The 22,526-nt window shown below is 40.5% G+C and overlaps 1 protein-coding gene and 1 long non-coding RNA gene across 9 annotated transcripts in view; one reads left to right on the top strand and one right to left on the bottom strand.

Annotated features, from left to right (window-relative positions):
• The window catches only part of DLG2 (discs large MAGUK scaffold protein 2), a 2,041,254-nt gene that overhangs the window by 1,829,013 nt on the left and 189,715 nt on the right, over positions 1-22,526 (top strand). The window contains exon 1 of one of the 8 annotated variants that reach the window (XM_073808352.1): positions 12,869-12,888. The exons of the other annotated variants lie outside the window; for them this stretch is intronic. The gene's annotated coding sequence lies outside the window, so the exon portion shown is untranslated. Of the gene's footprint in view, positions 1-12,868; positions 12,889-22,526 lie in introns of those variants that run through there. 8 annotated transcript variants of the gene reach the window in all.
• On the bottom strand, positions 1,245-13,778 carry LOC109552321 (uncharacterized). The gene is made up of 3 exons (XR_002179109.2): positions 13,643-13,778; positions 13,075-13,153; positions 1,245-1,509 (listed from the first exon to the last, which is right to left on the bottom strand). It is a non-coding gene; the product is annotated as an uncharacterized lncRNA (long non-coding RNA).

Here is a 22,526-nt window from a genome sequence, read left to right on the forward strand (position 1 = left end):
TTTGGGCATCCTGGATTCTCCAGTAAAAGAGCCATTCACCTTGATAATCCATTTGTTCAGAGTCAGGAAAGGTATGGTGATTAGAGATGTGGGCTCTCGGTGTCTATCAGGTCCCTGTTAGAGTCTGGGCTCTGCTGCTCACCACATGGGTGATCATGGGAATGCTATGTTAACCTCTCTGAGCCTCAGTTTCCTTATCTCATAAGTGGAGCTTATTACTCATGTAACAAGCTTGTTGAGAAGATTAAACAAGCTATGTAAAAGGACTTCACGGTAAATACTTGGGAATCATCACCTAGTTTTATAAGATCTGAATGCGCTTTCACTTTCATTGCCACTGGTCCTCACTGTGTGCCTGGAAAGGCATTGTTGGCCCCATCTGACAGAGGGAAGGGGCTTGTAAACCTGAGAGCCCCTTGCCCCAGTGAGTGTCCTCTCTTCACTCTGCCACCTTTGGTTGTGGATGCATATCCTCTGTTCACCTTTTCTAAGGCATGACTCAGAGCTCTTCCTTCTGACAGCGAATCTTCTGAATGAGAGACAATAACAATCAAATATTTTGGCGTTATTCACCAGGAGAGCCAAAAGCTCTCTGCCTTCCACATTTAAAGCATGAAGAATACTGCTTTAAAAAGCACTGTGGGGCTTCCCTGGTGGCGCAGTGGTTGAGAGTCTGCCTGACGATGCAGGGGACACGGGTTCGTGCCCTGGTCTAGGAAGATCCCACATGCCGCGGAGCGGCTGGGCCTGTGAGCCATGGCCGCTGGGCCTGCGCGTCCAGAGCCTGTGCTCCACAACGGGAGAGGCCACAACAGTGAGAGGCCTGCGTACCGCAAAAAAAAAAAAAAAAAAAAGCAGTGTGCAAGGGTGGTACATGATCTGCTTTGGGTCACATCTTTGATTTGTATTGTTTTTCCCTTCTATTAAAGGAGAAGAGGGTGGGATACATGTCCTCCATGAAGGAGAGCAGGAGAGCAGTGCAGAGTGCAGAGTGGCAGGCTCACCTGCCCTCCTGCCGCTCCTGCCCTCCTGCCGCTCATGGTCTGATCGCATGTTGCCTGCTGTTCACGAAGGGACTGGAGGGCAGAGCAAGGACTCAGCTTCCCCAAGTTGGAAAAGCTAATTAGAAGCTATGTACCCTTCTCCAGACTGTCCAGTGATTGTTTGACAGTATTAAAGGCATGGATGTTTTTGCCAGACAGCCTTTCCTGTGTGCCCTCAGGACCCCAGACCCAACACGGTCAGCCAATCCATAGTCAATTTATTTCAGACAATTTGGAAGAATACATGTAACAATAATGCACTGGTTACAATAATACAAGCTCTTGTTACAGTCAACTCTTAAAATGAATAATGGTTTAAACACAATAGAAGTTTATTTTCTTTCTCATGAAGTTCAAAACTTGTCTTAAGTCTCCTCTAGGCAGTGATTCAGGGACTTTTTCCGTGCTGTGGCCCCTCCATTTTCAACGTGTGGCTTCCAGGGTCAAAGGATTCATTTGCATCAAGCTGGTGGGAGGGAAAGAGAAGTTGAAGGCTTGCTGGGGAAATGTTGTTATAGGCCAGGCCCATTCCATTTCATTGGCCAGAACTCACATTCCCTTGGCCAGAGCTCAGACAGATGGCCGCACCTAATTTCTAGGGTGGAGTCTACTTTGTGCTCCAGAAGAGGAAATGAGTTGGGTGAACCAACCAGTTTCTGCCTCGGAACAATTATGACCAACTAACATTTATAAAGCATTTACTTTGTGTCAGGCCTTGTGCTAATAAGCTCTTTATCTACATTATTTTTAAATTCATATACTATGTTTTTCACCCATTTAAAGTATACAATTCATTGGTTTTCGGTATATTCACAGAATCGTGACACCATCACCACCATCAATTTTAGAACATTTTCATTATCGCCTCCCAAACCCCATACCCATTAACAATCACTCCCCATTTCCTCGCATCTCCCTGCCCCCACTGCAACCCTACGCAACCACCAATCTCTTTTCTGTATGGATGGATTTGCCTATTCTGAACATTTCATGTATAATAGAATGCTTATATTCTTTTATATAATCCTCACAACAACCGTACAAGGTAGACAGGTTGTTATTCCCATTTTACAGATTTACAGAGGATCCGGTTGCTTAAATGACTTGCCAGTAAATTTAAACCGTGCCTCTCACTGAACTCTATCATACTGTTCTGTGTCCCAATTATAAAGAATAATCACACCATGATTTGGGAAAGAGATTTGGGGAAAGAGGTGGAAGGGGTATTTGTTTGCTTGCTTTTAAATGAATATCATGGCAAAAAAACCTAACTTTTTCATGGAGGGCTCCTTTACTAAAGTGACGTGCACTTAGAAGTCAGAGATATCAAGGTTTAAAGCCCAAACTTACCACTTACCAGGTGCATACAAAGTATGCACTGCTTAATCCCTCTTGAGTCTTAGTGTCTTTATCTATAAAATGGGAATAATGAATCTGTTTGCTGGGATGATTGAATGAGATTAGCCTATGTGAAAGCTGTTCCCACAGCTTTACATAGTTGATGCCTTGCCAGTGTTAGTTGTTCTTGCTTGAAAGTGAAATTCTGGCTGTAATTGGGCAGCCACAGAAATTATGTTAATGTATCTGGCTCTCCGGGATACTGTCCGGGAAGAAATTATTGTGACTTGGTGTTTTACAGTATCCAGATTATAACCCAGGAGTGGCTGAGATCCTAGGAGGATTTCCAACAATGAGGGTTAGGAAAAAGGGACATAGGCTCCAGGATAGAAAAGTATATGCAGATTCTGGTCTGTTGACTTCTGATCTCATCTGGGCAGAACAGTTTGTTAAAGGCACCTGGAAAGAACCAGCTGAGCCGGTGTAAGTTTGAAGTTCCTTGGGAAAGAAGATAAGCTGGCTGAGTTTCTGTAGGCAAAGAGCCAGTAATGAGGTTTCCAGCATTCCATCACATGTCCTTTTCATCACTTTCAGCTCAGCCAGAGACGGCAAAGTCTCAAGACTCAGAGGCCAAGAGTGCCTTTGAGAGACTCATGAAGGTAGCTATGAAGGAGTGAATTGTGCTTTTGTTCCATTGACCCATTCCCCACTCTACCCTGTCGTTAGCCATAAAGATATTGAAATCTGGGCATGAGAGCACAGAGAAGACCGAGGAGACAGTGGGGAAGTTTTATTGGCAGTGGCTCATAATCATATAGCCAGAAGAGACCATCAGAAAAAAAGGGTCTGAACTCTATGTAGAATCAGGGGCTCATTTCAGCCTTAAAAATCTGCCCTAAAAGCCTCTGGTTCTGCCATTTCCTAATAGCGTGGACAAATGACTTAATCTCTCTGAGCCTCCATTTCCATATAGGATTGTTACCTGGACTGTGACTTACAATCCTGCACTCCCAACCTGCATAATTCCAGGGGGCTCCATTCACATACACTGGGGGTCAGCATACTGTAAACCTGTAATAGGTCAGACACTAAATATATTAGGTTTTATGGGCCATTTGTTCTCTACTGCAACTAATCAAGTCTGCTATTGTTGTGCAAAAGCAGCTATAGATAATACATAAATGAATGGGTATGGCTGTGTTCCAATAAAACTTCATTTATGGGCACTGAAATTTGAATATTATATAATTTTCATGTGCTACAAAGCATTTTTCTTCCTTTGATTTTTTTTCTACCAATTATAAATGTAAAAATCATTCTTGGCTTACAGACTCTACAGAATCAGACAGTGGGCCAGATGTGATCTGCAGGCCATGATTTATAGGCCCCTAACATACACTAAAATATGTTCAGTGTCCTCTAGAGAGATGCAGTGCAGTGCCATGATTACTGCAAGGACCAAATAAGAAAAAACATGTAAAGTGATTAGCATAGTGTCTGCCTGTTATTAAGTACTCGGCAAATGGTTGTTATTACTATTTGCTCAGTAAAAAAGAAATATATTATCAACTATACTTCAGTAAAAAAATATTAAAACTAAAAAAAAATATATTAGCTACTTGCCACAAACATCTGGAAAGGGAGACAGTTACATTTTGGTTACTTAACATTTCTACTATATTAAGCTTTTATTATTATTAAAATATATATTAAAATTAAAACTATAAAACCTGGTTTGGACAGGTAGTGACATTTTGAGGCCACCAGTTTTGTAATTTTTTTCCTAATATCCCAGTATTGTCTCTTCAATTTGTAGACATTTTTTAGTATAGTTGTTGGTTGGTTGGGGGATTGGGTTCAGGAATCCTGTGGATACCAAAATTCGAGTATGCTCAAGTCACTTATATAAAGTGACATCTTATAAAAACTATATAAAATAACATCTTACGGAAGAACCTGAACGAACCTTTTGGCCAACCCAATACTTGCATATAACCTATGCACATTCTCCCATATACTTTAAACCATCTCTAGATTACTTATAATACCTAATACAATGTAAATGCTATGTAAATAGTTGTAAATACAAGGTAAATGCTATGTAAATAGTTGCTGGTGTGGTAATTTCTAGTCTTGCTTTTTGGAACTTTTCTGGAACTTTTTTTTTCAAATATTTTCGATCCACCGTTGGTTGAATCATGGATGTGGAACCCACAGATACAAAGGGCTGACTGTACTTGGTCTGTGCTGCTAGGTGCTACATGTATAAATGAGTTTAGGTCTTGTCTGTCTAGGAGCTCATGTTCTTCTCCAAAGTGGGTATATGCATCCTAAGGGTATGCAAGATGATAGTCTTTCTCTTTATAGTAACTTTTCATCTCAGCCTTTAAATTTCTGTTTTGGTATAGGATTTATAATGTACATACTGTGTCATAGTAATATGGTTGTACATCCTACAATTTATAAATATATAAATATTCAGATAATGGAAGGTGTGCTTACATTTTCTTTAAATGATGTTGACAAAGTTTTGAGAAAACTGGTTGAGAAGGATTTGGTATGAGTGATGTAGGTTCTTATTCAGAACGAGGCAACTGTTTTTAGAACATGAATTAACAGTTACTCTGGTGTCTATTTTGTGGCAGGTGGGAAGCAAGATATTTCACATTTTAAATTTCAGAATAACACTTATAACAGCTGTATGTTAAGTACAATTATCTCCATTTTATAGATGAGGAACGAAGTTCAATTCAGAGGAGATAAACAACTTGTAAAGGTCAGCTTGAATGAATCAGGACTGTCTAACTATAAAGCATGACATTTACCACTTCAACCTTCATTGCATTGAAGAAGTCCATGAGAAAGGAATGATTATTCTCTGGTATTCCTAAACTCTGAAATTAGTCTTTTTTCCATCACGTGTACTTAGTTTATTGAGTGGTAAATGGATAAAATTCCACTCCCCCAGAGATCCATGATCAACCCCTTCCCCGCTGACCTCTGCACATCACATGCTTCTCACTCTGATTAGAAATCTTCTTAATTAGATATCTCCTAGTCAGTCATCCATCAAGACTCAGCTTAGACCTCACCTCCTCCAGGAAGCCTTCTTGACTTCACCTCCCAGACTAGGTGAGATGCCCTTCCTCTAGGTATCTATAGCACCCTAATGAGTCCTTATAAAATATGCTAGCTGTGTAGTTAGTTGTTATCTGCTTGTTACTCCCTGGACTGAAAGCCCCGTAGGGGACAGAAAATCTGACCTTGATTGTATTGACCTCCTGCCATCCAACATGGTAATAAGGTGCCTGAGACATAACAGACCCTCCATGAATATTTATGGAATGAAGAAATTCCTCCATCATTGATGTGCAGTCTGAGATAACTTCGGCAAAGAGATGGGTTGAAGTTTGTCTTTATTAAGGTTTCCCAGGATAGGGCAAATTGGTGGACATGAATTAGATTATAGGGGACCAGATAATGGTAAAACAAAGGAAGTAAACTTTTATATGTATGAAGGCTTTTTCTTTCTGGGTTTCTCCTTCTGAAGAGGGTACCTACTCTCACACCAATCAGATTTATATTAGTGATGTATATGATTTATCAGTATATTCCAGTTTCTCTCTATGTTTATATGAGCATATATATAAGCCCACACCTAGTCATGAACATGAGTTCATAAAAATAGATGGCCACAATTTCTGTAAACTATCTCATGATCACTGAAAGCTCAACAAAAGGATAGAGTTCATTAACACTCTTCATGTTGGCCCATCTTGCCAAGTCATTCAGTTGCTCTAAATCTTCTTTGGTCCTAAAGCTATTTCCCTGCTGGATGCATAAAGCTTTACCTCTTTCTTTAAAGGGAACTAGCATTTACTGAAAGCTTTTGCAATATTCCAGATATTTAACCGAGGTGATCTCATTTAATCCTCAGACGTTTGCACAAATCCACAGGTCCTGAACCCAAAAGAAAATGGATCAAGTCAAAAGCAAGTCAAGAATTTAGTGAAATAGAAAATCTTCACTAAGAAGGAAGAAGGAGAGGGCAAGACTAAGAAAAAGTCTGAATTTTGTTGAATTCAGTTATGAATGAATATTGTTAAATTCTTACACAAATTTGTTGCATAGCATTATACCAAATTAATTTGTTGGTAATAGATGAGAGTTTATGACCATTAGCACAGACAGTGTATATATGAGCAGGGAGGGACCTTTTCAGCTGATTGGGAGAAAAGCTTTCTTCTTCCTATCACCAAATATGGCTACATATGAAGGGTTTTCTTGCTTGCTGAAAAAGGACAGCATTTGAACAGTTGTTCCCAGATTTTTACATTTCATAGACCAGAAACGCTTCAGAACAAACTTTTATAGGCCAACAGAGTTGCCAAATTTTTATCTTGCCAATAAAATGAAGGACATTAAAAAAAAGACAAAAAACCCACGATCTATTTTCATCATCATTTCAGAAATAAAAAGACAACTTTTAACAGCAAAAACAATAAGAAAAAACAAAGAGTAGAAAAGACATAATCTCATAATAAAGAAAGGTCATTTTATCTTGAAAAATCACTGCATTCTATTTACTTTTCTCATTCTTTCTAGACCAACAGGGGTTGGGGACCAGCCTCTAAGAACCACTGCTACTGCTATGAGCAGGCTTTAAAGTCACACGGCTCTCAATTTAAATCCAGGCCCTACTTGATTACTAGCTGTGAAACTTGGGGCAAGTTATTCAACTTTTCTGAGCTGCAATTTCTTCATGTGTCAGATGAGGATAATATCTGACCGTATTAATCTCCTAGGGTTGCCATAACAAAGTACCACAAACTAGGTTGCTTAGAACACCAGAAATTTTTTGTCTCACAGTTATGGAGCCCAGAAGTCTGAAATCCAAGTGTCTGCAGGGCCATGCTACACCTGATGGTGCTAGGGAATGATCTGTTTCAGACCTCTGTCCTAGCTTCTGGTAGTTCCTTGGCTTTTGGCAGCATATCTCCAGTCTTTTCATGCCTTTCTCCCTGTTGCATATCTGTGTCCCAATGACCCCCTTTTATAAGGACACCAGTCAGTCACATTGGATTAGGGACCCACCATACTCCAGTATGACTTCTTAACTAATGACACCTCAGACAATTCTGTTTCCAAATAAGGTCACATTCTGAGGTATTGGGGGGTTAAGACTTCAACATATGAGTTTGTGGGGGGGAAATACAGGTTAACCCATAACACTAACTAAACTCATGGAATTCTTGTATCAGAGTCATTCAGGAGAGGTTGAATACATTAAAAATACAGTAAAGGGCTTCCCTGGTGGCCCTTTGAGGAATTTATGACTTAGGGACAGTAAGTAATTTATGCAAGGATATATAACTAAGAAGTAGTGAAGGACTTCCCTGGTGGCGTAGTGGTTAAGAATCCGCCTGCCAATGCAGGGGACCACGGGTTCAAGCCCTGGTCCGGGAAGATCCCACATGTCGTGGAGCAACTACGCCTGTGCACCACAACTACTGAGCCTGCGCTCTAGAACCCGTGAGCCGCAACTACTGAAGCCCGTGTGCTACAACTACTGAAGCCCGCGCACCTAGAGCCCGTGCTCTGCAACAAGAGAAGCCACTGCGATGTGAAGCTCACACACTGCAACGAAGAGTAGCCCCCGCTCGCTGCAACTAGAGAAAGCCCGTGTGCAGCAACAAAGACCCAACGCAGCAATAATAAAATATAAAATGAATAAATCTTAAAAAAAAAGTAGTGAAGATGTGACTTTGAACACATTTACTTAATAAATATTTAAAATATGTGTTATGTGGCTGACTCTGTTCTAGTGCTGGAGACTCAGCCATGAATGAACTAGACAAGGCCCCTGGTTTTACATTCCAGTGGAGGGAAGCAAAAGTTAATAAAATAAACAAATAAATATATAATATAAATTTAAGTAGAGATAAGTATTATAAATAAAAACAAAGTCCATTAAGAGAGTAGAGAATAACGGAGGGATAGAAGATGATGTTCTACACAGGATGTCAGGGGGTTAGATCTTGCATGAGGAGACATGTGAGCAGAATCCTGACTGTAGTGAAGGAGTAAATCCTAAGTGAAGGGGAGCCACAGAATGGAACTGAGTAGGGAGTGATGGGGTCTGATTTTTGTTTTAAGAGAACCTGCTTGCTATGTAGTCAGTGATTTGTAGCAAGGCAATAGTCAAAGGAAGGAAACGAATTAGGTGAGGGCAGAAATCCATGTGAGAGATTATTGTGATATAGAGTGGGGAGCAGAGGTGGAGATGGAGAAAAGATTGGGGATATATTTTGAAGACAGAATTAACAGCAGTTGCTGATGAATAAGATGTGGGATATAAGATTTTTTTTAAAAGAGCCAAGAATGACCCCCAGGTTTTTGACCAGAGCAACTTGGTGAACAATTATGCCATTTTTTGAAATGGTATATATTAGGAGTACAGTAAATATGGGAAGGGTGTGGGGACCACAGGTTTAGTTTTGATGGTCAAATGGAGATGCTCAGATGTGGGATGCAGCTGGATATGAAAGTCTGGCATTCAGGGCACAGGCTAGGACTAGAGATCTACATGTGGTAGTCTTTAATCCATAGATGGCATGTAAGCCTTGATACTGGTTGTTGTGGCCTAGGGAGTGAGTATAATGAGAAAGGCCTAATGATGAGCCCTGGGACACAAGAAACTTGAAAGATCAGGAAGTGGAGAAGGACTCAGCAAAGGAGACTGAGAAGGATGAATTAGTGAGGTAGGAGGGAAACCAGGGGGGGGTCTCAGGAACCAAGTTTAAAAAGTGGTTGACTCAAGGAAGATATAAGTCATTGTGTCAAAGAGCTGTGGAGAGATTGAGTAAACAGAGGACTCCACTCTGGCCATTGCTTTTGTTGGTGAACATGTCATTATTTACCTTAATAAAAGCAACTCTAGTGGAATGGTGAAGGTGAAACCTGACTGAAGTCAGTTAAGGCGAGAATGGGATGTGAAGAGGTAAAAACACCGAGAGTGGACACTTACATTTTTTGTTCTCTGTTATCTCAATTTCTTAGAAGCAGTGAATATAATAGTTAAGAGAGTGGGCTCTGCAGTCTTAGAACTTCAGTCATTTTTCTGATTGTGCCAGTCAGCTAACCTCTCTAGTCACCGAGTCCTCATCTACAAAGTAGAGATAATAGCACAGCTCACTTCAAAATGTCATGAGGGTTGAGGGCTTCCCTGGTGGCGCAGTGGTTAAGAACTTGCCTGCCAGTGCAGGGGACACGGTGCAGAGTTTGAGCCTTGGTCTGGGAAGATCCCACATGCCACGGAGCAGCCAAGCCCGTGCGCCACAACTACTGAGCCTGTGCTCTACAGCCCGCGAGCCACAACTACTGAAGCCCACGCGCCTAGAGCCCGTGCTCCGCAACAAGAGAAGCCACGGCAATGAGAAGCCTGCACACCGCAACGAAGAGTAGCCCCGCTTGCCGCAACTAGAGACAGCCCACAAATAAATAAATAAATAAATCTATTAAAAAAAATGTTGTGAGGGTTGAATGAGAGATGCAAGTAAAGTTTTAACACATTGCCAGCCCATAATAAGTGTCAGTAAATACCAGCACTGTCACTAATATAAGCAAAGTACTGGTGCAGCTTCCAGGCTCCACATAGTTCATTACGTCTGGGAGCAATTGGTGGCGTGAGGTGGTAATTATGACAGAATATGTGTTATGATGATCCTTGATGGGGACAGAACAGTGTGTTATAATACAAAAACTATATGAAGACTCATCCACAATAATTTTTCATGGGGTGTTTCATAATGGTGGAATAGCCAGGCAGCAGGGGGAGAATGGCTCTGAAGGGGATTTTGGGGGATCATGGTAGATCAAGAAGCTGGAAGTCATGGAAGGACTTAGAGTAGACCAAGCCACATCAAGCCATACGTGGATAACCCACATACTGATATTGGAAGTAACCCTTTATCTTGTAATCAGTTATTTATTATTTACTCTTTGCTACACACAGTGTTTACACCTGGCTTTTCTAACCAGTTTAGAAACCCAAGTCCCTCTTCCCCTGACCCTCTAATTATGTTGCATACCTCTGCTTCTACAGTGTCTAGTGTTACGGTCATGAAAGAGGGGGCACCTCATCTACATATATTCCATATCCCCTAGTAAGATGCTTAGAGGAAAAAATAAACAAGGAGAAAGTAGTCCATATGTGAGCAAATTAAGTTGCCCACTCGGTCATTCTCTAGAAACAGAGCTAAGAAAGTCTCTCATACTTAATCCTGCATAGCCTGGAAAATTATAGCATCACCTTGTCCCACAGAGGGCTACTGCTGATGTCTCTCAAGGAACATTGATTGCATACCTTGGAGATAGCAGTCTCTTATATGGATGAACTCACCTGGTTGGAACCTGTCAGGTGGCCAAATCCTGGTTTATATTGAGTTAGGACAGGAGTTTGCGGTGGAACTTTTGAGACAGAGTACCTGTTTCCTTGCTTGGCACACCTTGACTTAGTGGCAGTAGGCAGCTGTGTGCAAAATTTCATTGTTGTTATGTGGCAGGCGCTTGTTTGAAACAGGTGAAGGAAGCCAAGTTAGTCTCACTGTGGATAGCCAACAAGCTGTTAAGTATGCTTTCCTGGGCTGGTGAGTTCATTTGACTAACAGCAGAAGTGGAGAGCTGGGGACCTGAACAGGCAGCCTCGAGCAGAGCCCCCGGGCCTGCCATTCTCTGGCAGAAAGTCCCCATATTCCTGGTGATGTTCTTCAGTCTGGGTGATAGACCTCTCTGGGGTTGTTTCCCTTTTTCCACCGGCTGGCAGATTCACAGTCTTAGCAGAATCCTTGGCAAATAGTAGTTGACATGGAAAAAGACACTTTAAGGAGAAGGTGAGGCAGAAATCCATTTTCCAGAAAGAAGTGTGGTAAGAATAATAGCCAATAGTTTTGGGAGTATGCATTATAAACCAGGCACTACATTTTCTTGATGTACTTAATCTTGCAAGGTAAAAATTATCATGCCCATTTTATAGATAAAGCAACCCATGTTACTGTAAATCAGTGACAAGGCTAGGGTTTAAACACAAGGCTGTTTGGTTCCTAAACCTGTGCTCTTCCTGTAATTTCTACAAAAGGCCATAGTAAATAAATCTGCTTGCATCGCTCATCTGCCCCTACAGTTGAATGTGAAACACTGCTTGGGATAGGATGATACGTTTAAGAGTGTGGGCTCTGAAACCAGGTTGCCTGGAGTTGATTCCAGCCCTGCCACTTAGCATCTGGGATCCTATTTGGATGTGTTAACCTCTATGAATCTCAGTTTTTTCATCTGCAATATGTTGTTTATGCTAATACCTACCTCGTAGGAATGTTTTGAAGATTAAATAAAGACTAAATGAGGCTGAGCACCTAAAACACTGCCTGGCATATGAGAAGTGCCCAATAATAGCTATTATCATCAAAAACATGATTTCTAGTGTTGATATTCAGTGAACCTAAAGAGGTTATATTGACCTTGTCAGAGAGGAAACAAAAAGCTCAGGCACTGCTCCTCCATGCTACCTGCCTGTTAATGATTTCTGGCCAATCAATGGTACTGTTCCTGATAATCTGCATGTCTCTCGATTTTCAGGGCTTCCTTGCTCTAGAGGTAGCACAGTAGGATAGGATAGAAAGACACTGTTTTGACATCAGAAGACCTGGGGTTTGGGGTCAAGCTCAAATCGTATTTGGAAACTGTGACCTGTGCAGGTCATTTTGTCTCTCTCGCTACGGGTTCCTCATCTGCACAGCTAGCGGGTTGAACTCCCGAACCTCTAGGGCTCCTTGCATCCTCCATTTCTGTGAACATTGGACAAAGTCACTTAACTTCTCGGGTGGCTCATTTATACTGTAGCACTGCTGAACCTTTCCTGGTTGCTGAGGGGCTCAGGGAGAGTGAAGTGTTTGGTACACTGTGACAGGCTATGCAAATATGAGGGCTGATCTTTACAGAATTATTAATGAGAATTAAACCTGAGTAGTATGCCTCGCTATGTGTGCGTTGGAGACTCAGGGGCTTTCATCCATGTTTTGCCATCTTTGCCTACCCCCCACTGGGTTGGGTGGATCCACCTTAACAAGGTGTGGGGGAACACAAGTGGAGGATGGGGTGCGGTACTGATGGTGGGAAAGCGTCTTATTGGTTAATGCTGGTACATCCCAAACACCGATTACTGTCACTGCTTCTCAGGCTGATATATTTATCAGGATGAGTTACAAGGAAATATATGTACCCAGGGAGAGAAGACGCTGCATGGTCACCCCCTGTGATGTAAAGTATGAGAGCCTAGGAGGGGCTGTTTTATAATTCATCAGGTTTTGCTAGTGAGTTCTGCCGGAGTCTTAGTTATAAAGGCAAGTGTGAACTGGACGGCAGACAGGAGAACCTGGCACCAAGGAGACGGAGAAGCTGCCTTTGGTGCCTCCTGCCTCCTCCCTGCTTTGTTCCAATAATTTTGTGCTCGGTAAGTTCCCTGGCTTTGCAGCTAATCGTTGTTGAATAAGCTTGGCAAATGAATCTGTAGTTTGGAATATGCACTTGCTGTCAGAAGTGTGTGTCAGTGTTTGGGCTTCTGACAAATTCCACAATTCTATTAAATGAGCAAAATAGCTTAAAAGATGAAACAAAAGCCGACAAATCAATTATTCACCTTGATCCTTGGAAGGCTGCTTTCTTTGGTTGCTAAAGTTTCTCTGGTTTCATTCTGTCAGTTTCATCTGTTGGGTGAGCTTTGAAAAGAACAAGTCTCTTTGTCACGAAATTGTTTTTCCTAGCTGCCAAAAGGAGGTATGTACAGGGCGGTTTGTCCATCCCCACCCCCCAGCTTACCCTCCCCAGCAATCGGTAAATTCTAAAACAGACTGTTTGCCTGGTAACCAGCTCCGACAGAGCTGAACCTATGCAAGGCAAGATTCAAATTGTAATCTTTTGTGTGAACAGAACTGAGGGACTCTGAATAATTGTCATTGTGGAGATTATTGTGAGACTCGGTATGGTGGTAGTCCCTGCGTTTTGCCGGAATGGGATCAGAATGTGAGCAGATTTGCATTTGGCATGCCTGTTGGTGGTGTGGGAGAAGGAGGAAAAGAAAAGACTGGATCGTTATGGAAAGAGCTGTACATCCCACCCGCAGGACAGACAAATGCAGAAAGCATGGCAGTTGTATTTGCGTAACTTGGGGCTGTTTTCTCTAGTTTCCTATTCCTGTTAATAATTACCTGAAGCTGTGTTTTGGTCCACATCTGGGTATGCTCCAGGTCCTGGCTCCAAGCAGAGTGAGCGCTAACTCCTGATCAGCTAGCTGTAGGAAGTCATTTCCTCCTCAGAAGGAAAGAAGCGAAAGCTGTACCTTCCTGGACTCCTTTCTGCCGTGTTGTTTGCCTCTGTCCAAATCTCATGGAAACCAACAGATTGACGTACTTTTTTTTTTTTTTTGCAGTAGCAGATTTAACTGTGGTGTCATATGGCATATTATGTATGGAAAGGAATAGCAAGACATTTTTCTGAATGTTTCAAGTGTGTCTGGCTTGTTGACATTTGCTTTATTTCACTGGCAAGGAGCTACTGTCTTCTGAACCCATAACTGTCTGTCCAAAGCGTTTACTTTATGCATAATTGCACTTTTTCTTTAGATGTGCAGTCTGTAGATCTGACAAGAACATCCTCTTTATCCTCAAGGAAAGCAACTCGTTTTAACATCTCCTTGAAAAAAATATGCATTTTTTCCCCCCACCAGCTTGCTCTTTGCTTTTTCTTGATAAATATTTTGGTCATCAGTACCACTATACTTCCAATAAAGTTGTTTCTTCTTTCCTAGTACACTTTCTGATTGCACCAAAACTTGGCAAATTTGGAATATGGAATGTATCTTTTTTTTCAGGAACACATTTTCCAGGCATTCTTCTTTTGTCCATAAATAGCTTTTCCATATTTTCCATTTCTCTGAACAAGTTCTGCTTAAAGAGCAGAGGAGTGATGTATTACGGTTGGCACTTAGGGGTGTGTAACCTGAGACTTGGTTTCTGATCTACAAACTGGCTGCCCCACAAGGGGTCTGTAAAATGTCTTTTTGTCTTGTGTTCAGCTCAAAGCCTCCGGGCTACAGCAGTAATTATTAAGATAGGAAATTCAGCAAACCATTGCAGGTATAAACCAACATCTGCGTTTGATGGTCTGGTCAGCACGTGATGCTTGTAAAGCTCAGGACACACAGCTGAAGGTTCCTAAAAGTGTTAATATATCTTAATGCCAAGAACAATACAGTTGTAAAGTACCTTTGCGATGTATTGCACGTTGAATTTTACTGTACTACATTTAAAAAAATCTCCTGCTAGAGCCCCTGGTTTATTTTGCAGCAGTACCTGGGTCTTGATTCAGTGTGGTTTTATGGAGAAATAAGCCAATGCACTAATTTCCATAAACTGAGTTTCTTCTCATTTGGTGGTGGTTTTTCCATCTTCCATCTTCTCCACCCACCAAGAATAAGCTCTTTCAATAGCAACAAAAGAAAATTTAGCATGAGTTATTCTCAGTTAAATTTACAGCAAGACAAATACGAACTGTGACAAGAGAACACGTACACACCAAAAAGCATGTATCTTAAAAAAGGGTTATAAGCCAAAGAGGCATGAACATTTTACCTATATGACACATATGATTTTCTTTGAGAGAGGTTGGCGGGGGTAGAAGGGGGCGAGGTTTACAGGAGCTGTTCTAAGACCTGGCTTCAGCAGTCAGCAGATGGAAAGGGCAGGGGCTTTGTGTCTCCATGGTCCCCACCTCACTCTCCTTATCTGTAAAATTGGGGAGGGGAAGTTAGGAAGATTACACCAGATAGATGATGTATGTATGTATAACCAATGGTGCACTGATTGGCACAAAGGGGACCCAGTAAAAGGTAGTCATTATGGTTAGAAGTTGAATTTTGTAAAATATATTAGCTCATTTTGATGTTGGTTTTGAAAGAAATACGCACATTAAATAGGAAGATTATAAAAAATTTTCTTGTTAGCAAGATACACTTCTGTCAGATGATTTTGTTTTTGTTTTTATTTTGGAAACCTAGTAAACACAGAATGATTACCTTTCAGTTCACATTTCACTAATTCTTAGAATGGTATCTGATGTCTACATAATTATTTAAAGAATAAACTTGATGTCAAATGGGGAGCATGGAGATAAACTGATACCAAATAATATTTCATAGCCTTCTAAGTTATTTGCTAAACAATGAATAGGCCATAATTCCAGCCCTGACATTGCATTAAAGTACCTAATTATAAATATCATTTATTACGCCCCAGGCACTGTACTGTCTGTTTTACCCACATTTTCTCATTTACTCCTCATTACAACCCTACCCGGTAGGTGCTATTTTGCTTCTCATTATCAAATTAGGAAACGAGATTAGAGAGAAGTTTATTTAAATACTACTAATTTAAATTGGCATATGGCAGTGCTAGAATCTGAACTCAAACCTGTCTGATTCTAGAATCTATACTGTAACCACCATGGTGGAATGATTCAATAGGATTTGCCCAGCTCTACATGGCTCCATTTTGGAATCTTGGCCCTATAGTTGCCTTGATTCTTCTCCCCACATATTTAACCTCTATCAGAGTTTAGGGAGTATAAAAAAATGAAGTAGGAGACTTTCATTGCTCTCATTTTTGGTCTGTGCCAATCAAGATCACTTTTTCCTGAGTTATCTTTACAATTCTCACCGAAGTATAAAATTTAGTATTAAAAAGCATGAAATTTTAAAAGGTCATAAATCTACCAAATTCAAGATAAGATCTAAACGTTACCCTGAATTAGCATTGTCCTTTCACCTGGGCAGCATTCCTCTGGCTTTAGAGGAGTCTCTGGGCCAAGAGGATGGGCCCATTTGGAGCTTGCTTTCTAGACCACATTCAGGGTAAACAGGATCCCAGAATTTCTTCCCCAGACAATCCTGAGCCCACTTCCAAGGGTTGTACTCTGTGCCCACCCCGGGGCATGAGGAAATCCAAGGGTTGCTATTTGCATGGGGTTAGGGGTGAGGCCAGGGAATGGGACTTTGTTGATCATAGCTTGGACTTGTGAGTTGGAATATCCACACATCTGCATGAAAGGCCTTTTGCGGTGCAGGAAGGAACTATGGAAGAGAAGAGGGGCTGGCCCAGGTCTGGGGGCCTCTATTTGTGTTCTTACCTTGAGCCCCCAAAATGTTAGGCACAGCCCTACTCTGCACTGAAGAATGTTTACCTGTACTTCAGAGTAATGAAGCTAAAATTCCAGTGGGTTGGTTTTGTGGGGCTTTTGTTTGTTTTTGCTTTTGACCTTTTCCCCATTAAACCAAAGGAAATCACTTGAACAAGAAGGTGGTCAAAGCTATGAAGATCTCAGACTAAAAGCTTTTTAAGTTCCATTTTGGAATTGACAGCAACCTGATCCATCAAGGCTAGATACTGGTCTTGTTTCTAGTTCAGAGGCATAGACTGACTTTGGAAGGTGACTTTAGGGTCAATTGGATTAAAACGCTGTCATTTGTCCTTTATGCCATTTGAAAATGTAGTTGCTCAGAGAGTCCAATGGTAATTTAAGGTGCCCTTTTCTTATCTCTAGTTTTAAATTGCTGTTGTAACCCTTGGTGCTGGGGCTGATGAAGGCTGCCTGAAGGAACTCTGTGGAACCCTGCCCTACAGGCTGGTATGAAAAGCAGAGGTGATGATCAATGGCTTTGTGTGGGCTTCTATCACTATTACAGCCCTTTCTTCTGCCCAGCGTCTTATTCTCCCAGAAGGTGGCTTCTTTCCATCTTCTGTTGTATTGGAGACAAAGACCCACGTGAGGAGAACTAGCAGTCCAGGAGTTCCAGGCAGCAAAATCCCTGTAATTATTAAGAATCTTGAAGGTTTTTTTTTTTTTTTTTTTTTTTTTGGCGGTACGCGTTCCTCTCACTGTTGTGGCCTCTCCCGTTGCGGAGCACAGGCTCCGGACGCACAGGCTCAGTGGCCATGGCTCACGGGCCCAGCCGCTCCGCGGCATGTGGGATCTTCCCAGACCGGGGCACGAACCCGTGTCCCCTGCATCAGCAGGCAGACTCTCAACCACTGCGCCACCAGGGAAGCCCTGTTTCGTTTTGTTCTTAATGCAATGAAAGCTATTATGCAGTTACCAGAGTGATTTTTTTGTCTGTTTGTTTGTTTTTGTTTCTTTTACTCTCGCCTTCATAAAGTAGTTTTCTAGATGAAAAGGTAGAATGCATCTTGGGACATATTTTCTACTACCAAATCTTGCAACCTTGCTTTCCTTAGCTATAAAGCAAGTAAAGTAATTCCTGTCTCAAGGCTGTTGGGAAAACATAAATGCGGTAACTCATGTCCCAGTAAATAGCTATTCCCTCATCCACATGAAAGCATCTGGCACAGTTAAAACTTAGCACATAGTGTGCCTATATCAAACGTTCCCCCAGTCTGAAAATACAGCAGTTAAACTGATGACTCTGTGATGACTAAGGTGTGTGCCACACTTGGCAAGCAGAAACAGGACAAAACAAAATTTATCATTTAACCTCTGAATTGAAAACTTTTCATAGTGTATGCCTTGGCTGGTGGTAGTCCCATCGACTTTTACTTTCTTTTTTATGTTTTATGTATCATTTGAACTTTTATAATGTGCATGCATTATTTATGTAATTAAGAGGAAAAAGGAGAAGAAACATTTTTAGAGAATTGAATTAGAATAGGAAATGGTTATGGATATGTTATGGATATCTAACTCGATAGGAGGACTCCTGTCAAAATTTTTTTAAATATAAAATACTTGCGAAAGATATTTTCTGGCTGGAATAATTCCGATTAGCTTATTACTTCATATGCTTGTTTGCTTGTTTATTTGTCTATTATGAATCATTTATTAAGCATAGACTAGTGCCAGATGTTCTGCTAGGTGCTGAGATTTAAAAAATGAACACTCATCATCCTTGAATCAACGCATTTGATTCAACGCATTTGAAATCCAAGAGAAATGGACACGTGAGCCCACAGTTCTAACAGAGAGTGATCCCCACTGTGCCCTAACAGGGGCAGGTGAGGTTGCTTTCTATTGCAAGGAACTGGCTTGATCAATAAAGAAAATGTATTGGTGATTGTAACTTAAAAGTACGGCAGTGAAGCCAGCTTCAGAGGTCTGATCCTGTGGCACACCGATTTCTTTTGTCAAGAAATCTGTTTCTTTTAGTTTTGGCATGCTGCCTGTTTTGGTATTAGCTGTATCCTAACACTAACTGCCCTCATGGTCCCAGAATGATTGTCAGTCGCTCATGGACAACTTATTTTCTTAGTCATATCCAGCCAGAAAGCAATGGCTTTGAGAATGGTCCTTAAAATTCACTTTTAAACGTACTGGCTTACCCTTGAACATAAAGCCAATCACCAGCCCATTCTGAAGCTTAGACAGGATAAAGACAGCCTCCCCATAACCTTATGAACCCGTAAACAAAGTCTGGCAGCTGTTACTGTTAGGAAGAGATAGTGGGGAATTCTATGACGGTCCACTGGTTAGGACTCTGCGCTTTCACTGCGGGAGCCCGGGGTTCAATCACTGGTTGGGGAACTAAGATCCTGAAAGCCTCGCAGAGTGGCCAAAAAAAAAAAAAAAGGAAAGGGTGGTGGTGGTGATGGGATGGATGCTGTGGTCTTCAACTTGCTATATGTACAACGCACAGTGTACAAATGTCCACTAGAATTAGTACATAACAGAATGGAAAGAAGGCCAAGCATACTATGGTGCATGCCTTTAAATACCGACTCACCCTACAATGAGTAGGAGTTTGCCAAAAGATAAGAAAGAGGGAAAGGCTTTGAGGCAGAGAATAAAAGCTTTTTGCAGCCACAAAAACTAACCAGGTAATTGTTTAACTCTCTGTTTATCTTCACATTGGCACTATTGCAGAAGTTACCAGCCAGAAGCCACCTGACTAGTGGTGTAATTAACAGAAAACCTAATGTATGTTTCACCAAAACCTGCTATTGGATGATAGCATTTGGGTTTTAAGCTAAACCAGTCATGTCTTTATCTTTTTATTTTACAGTGTGAGTACAGATATGGAGTCAATTCAATATGAACCTTAAAATTTCTGTTCCCTGGTTCAAAATTATAGAATTTTAGTGCTAGACAATACCATTGTCATCCTTTTTTGCTTCTGTGAAACCTATTCAAGAAGTTTAATGATTCACTCAATGCCTCAAATGTATTTAGATTGTGATGTCATGAAATTTCTGATGCTAAAAAATAGTATAAGACAAAGAAAAACAAAAACAAAAAAGGTATAAGACAAATGAGGCTACCTTTGAATAGATGTGCTTACTTGCTAATTGTGTAGTATATATCACATTGAGAATGAGATAGACTAGAATAAAATATTTGTTAGCCAAATATCAATGCTCTATAGCAAAATTAGATTAAACTTTGGTGTCTGTGTGATTCACAGTTTATATAATTTATCTGTTCTTTAGTTCTTCAGCCTTAGGCAGTACTCACTTTCCCTTTCCATTGAAAAAGTAAAATACTTCCTGGATAAAATTGTACTGGGTGGGCTTGGTAACAGTTTCTATTAAAACTCTTGACTCCAAATTAAATTAGCTGTGTTTTGGATTGTTTTTCCAGTTTTGCAGCATAGAAGAAGTGACAAGACTATTATTTACTTTCCGTAGGAAGTCTGCTCATACTGTTCACAATTTTGTGGCATCTAAATGCAATCATAGCATATTATTTTTTTATTCATGAAGGTCATTAAATGCTGTCAACCTACCTACCTAATGAGTGTGGTGCTAGATACGCATTCATCTACCTTCTTCCCAAAGAACACTCAATAATGTCAACAAATGGAAGCAAAGTATATTTTCTCTTGCCATTTGCTTCTGGTGCAACAAATCTGTTCAGAAAACATGAAGCCAAGCATGGCACTGGTCACAGCCCAGCTGTGTCAGTGAGGAACCAGAGACTTACTCAGAAAACATGCTGGAGTGAGAGAAGGCAGCAGAGATCATGTAGGAAATGCTCCCCAGGGCACTGGTTTCTTCTTCAAATTAGACAGCTCTTCAGTGCAGAGATAGAAGCAACTAAAAATAGTGGAAGGGTGATGGATAATGTTGATTTAAAAGCACATATGTCATCCCAGAATTAAAAGGTGCCATTATCCCGTGACACAACTTTACTTCCTATAGCACAAACCAGATAAACTCTTCTTTGTTTAGTTTTGAGGTTTCCTTTCACAGGTTTCCTTTGCCCTCCCCCTTCCCAACTGCTTTATATCACCCCCAACTCCAGTTGCTTTCCCAGGCCTTTCACAGAGCTAATTGGTTAACTAAAGATTAACTAAAGAGTTAACGCCTGGCACAGCCAGTTGTTAAATATTGTGACATCGCTTCTGTATAAGACCCATCTTATTTTTAGAAAACTTGTGGCTACAGTGGAGGAGAATAATATTCAGATGCAGAAACAATGTATAATTAAGACCTAAAATGTTTAGAAACAGCCCTGTGTAATTTTTTAAAGAGTGATAAAGGAGATATTATTTGAGATTGTCTGGAAAGATTGGCCAGGAATTTGGATAGGACAGGAATGAAGGACAGGGCAGAATATGCACTTTTTTTTCATTCATCTATTTAACAAATAATAACTAAATCTCCCATGTGTTTATTGCCACTTTGTACACATTACCTCTTTACCTTTACCTCTCATAACAGCACTGTGAGAAGAGAGGAGAATATAAGTCTTGATCACACAGCTAGAAAGTGGCAGGAAAGCCCATGTGTTATCCAGTCTTGCCCATTATATGCAAGGCTCTGTATTAGGTGCTGGCATGGTGAATATGAATTTTTTTTTTACTTGTAAAGGCCAAAATTTGCAAACCCAAGGAAATATTGATAGCCTTTACGTGAATGAAAAAGTGTTCTTGGGCCTTCCATCATCAAGAGCATCATTTAAAAATATGATTGGGTAATACATTTTTATATTGCTTGTTGCTTCAGTTGCTTCAACAGCAATATAAAAAGTGGAAATGTGAGCCATAGGGAACTAGCTAAACTCATTATAATTTGATTATATAATCTTCCAGTATTAGTCTTCTTACAACCTTTGCATAACATAGCAACATTAGAAAAAAGCAAGAAAGCACACATTCTAAGCATTTAGCCTGTTGACAAAGTCAAACTTTCTATCTTTAAATGGAAACTGAAAGAGCAAGACTATTTATTAATGATTTTATAGCAAATCTAACTTTTTCTGACTGCTTTCCAGATTATGCCTTACACAACAATGAGTGTATACTTGCTATGACTAAATTATATGGGGAAATGTACATTTATGGGCCAGAGTATCGCATCACCTCCGTTCTTGCCAAAAATACCCCCCAGTGAGTTTCTTGAGGGCAGGGGTTTGATTTCATTTATCCTTGCATGCCTGGCATCTAACATGGTTAATTGATAGACACCAGATAATACATCCTTTTAGGCAGGGTGGAGACAATGTAAGATTGAGAAGTTGGGGAATAATTTCTGGAGTTAACCCTGAAGGTGATGTAGGAATTTACTAGCTACACGGAGAAGGGCATTGTAAGGAGATAGTTTATACTGGGCAATGTTTTTGAAATAAAAATGATCACAGAATTTGTATTTTTAAGGAAAGCAAGGAAAACCTCAATGCCTTTGCAGTATTTTTTGTTCCTGGCAACCCATTTTTCTAAACTTCTTTCCCTACTCCCTTCTCCTTTATCTTATCCGCCACTCATTCTTTAAAATTCAGACTTCTTCAACAAATAAGTAACAAGGAGAAAAGAAACATAGGGGAAGCACTTAAAAGGCAAATCAACTAATTGTAATCAATGAACCTATCGGGTCCAGGTAAACTTCAAAAAAAAAATTCATGACATTTATGAGACAATTGGAAATTTGAATACCAACTGGATATTTATTTGGTGATGTTGTTGGTAATATTTTAGATGTGATAATGGTATTGTGGTAATGTTAAAAATAGGTCCTTATCTTTTAGAGATACACATTGATGTATTCACAGATGAAATGATTTACATCAAAATAATACAAGAGAGGGAAAATG

Source organism: Tursiops truncatus, chromosome 8, assembly GCF_011762595.2.
Source record: "Tursiops truncatus isolate mTurTru1 chromosome 8, mTurTru1.mat.Y, whole genome shotgun sequence".
In the NCBI taxonomy this organism is placed as follows: Eukaryota; Metazoa; Chordata; class Mammalia; order Artiodactyla; family Delphinidae; genus Tursiops; species Tursiops truncatus.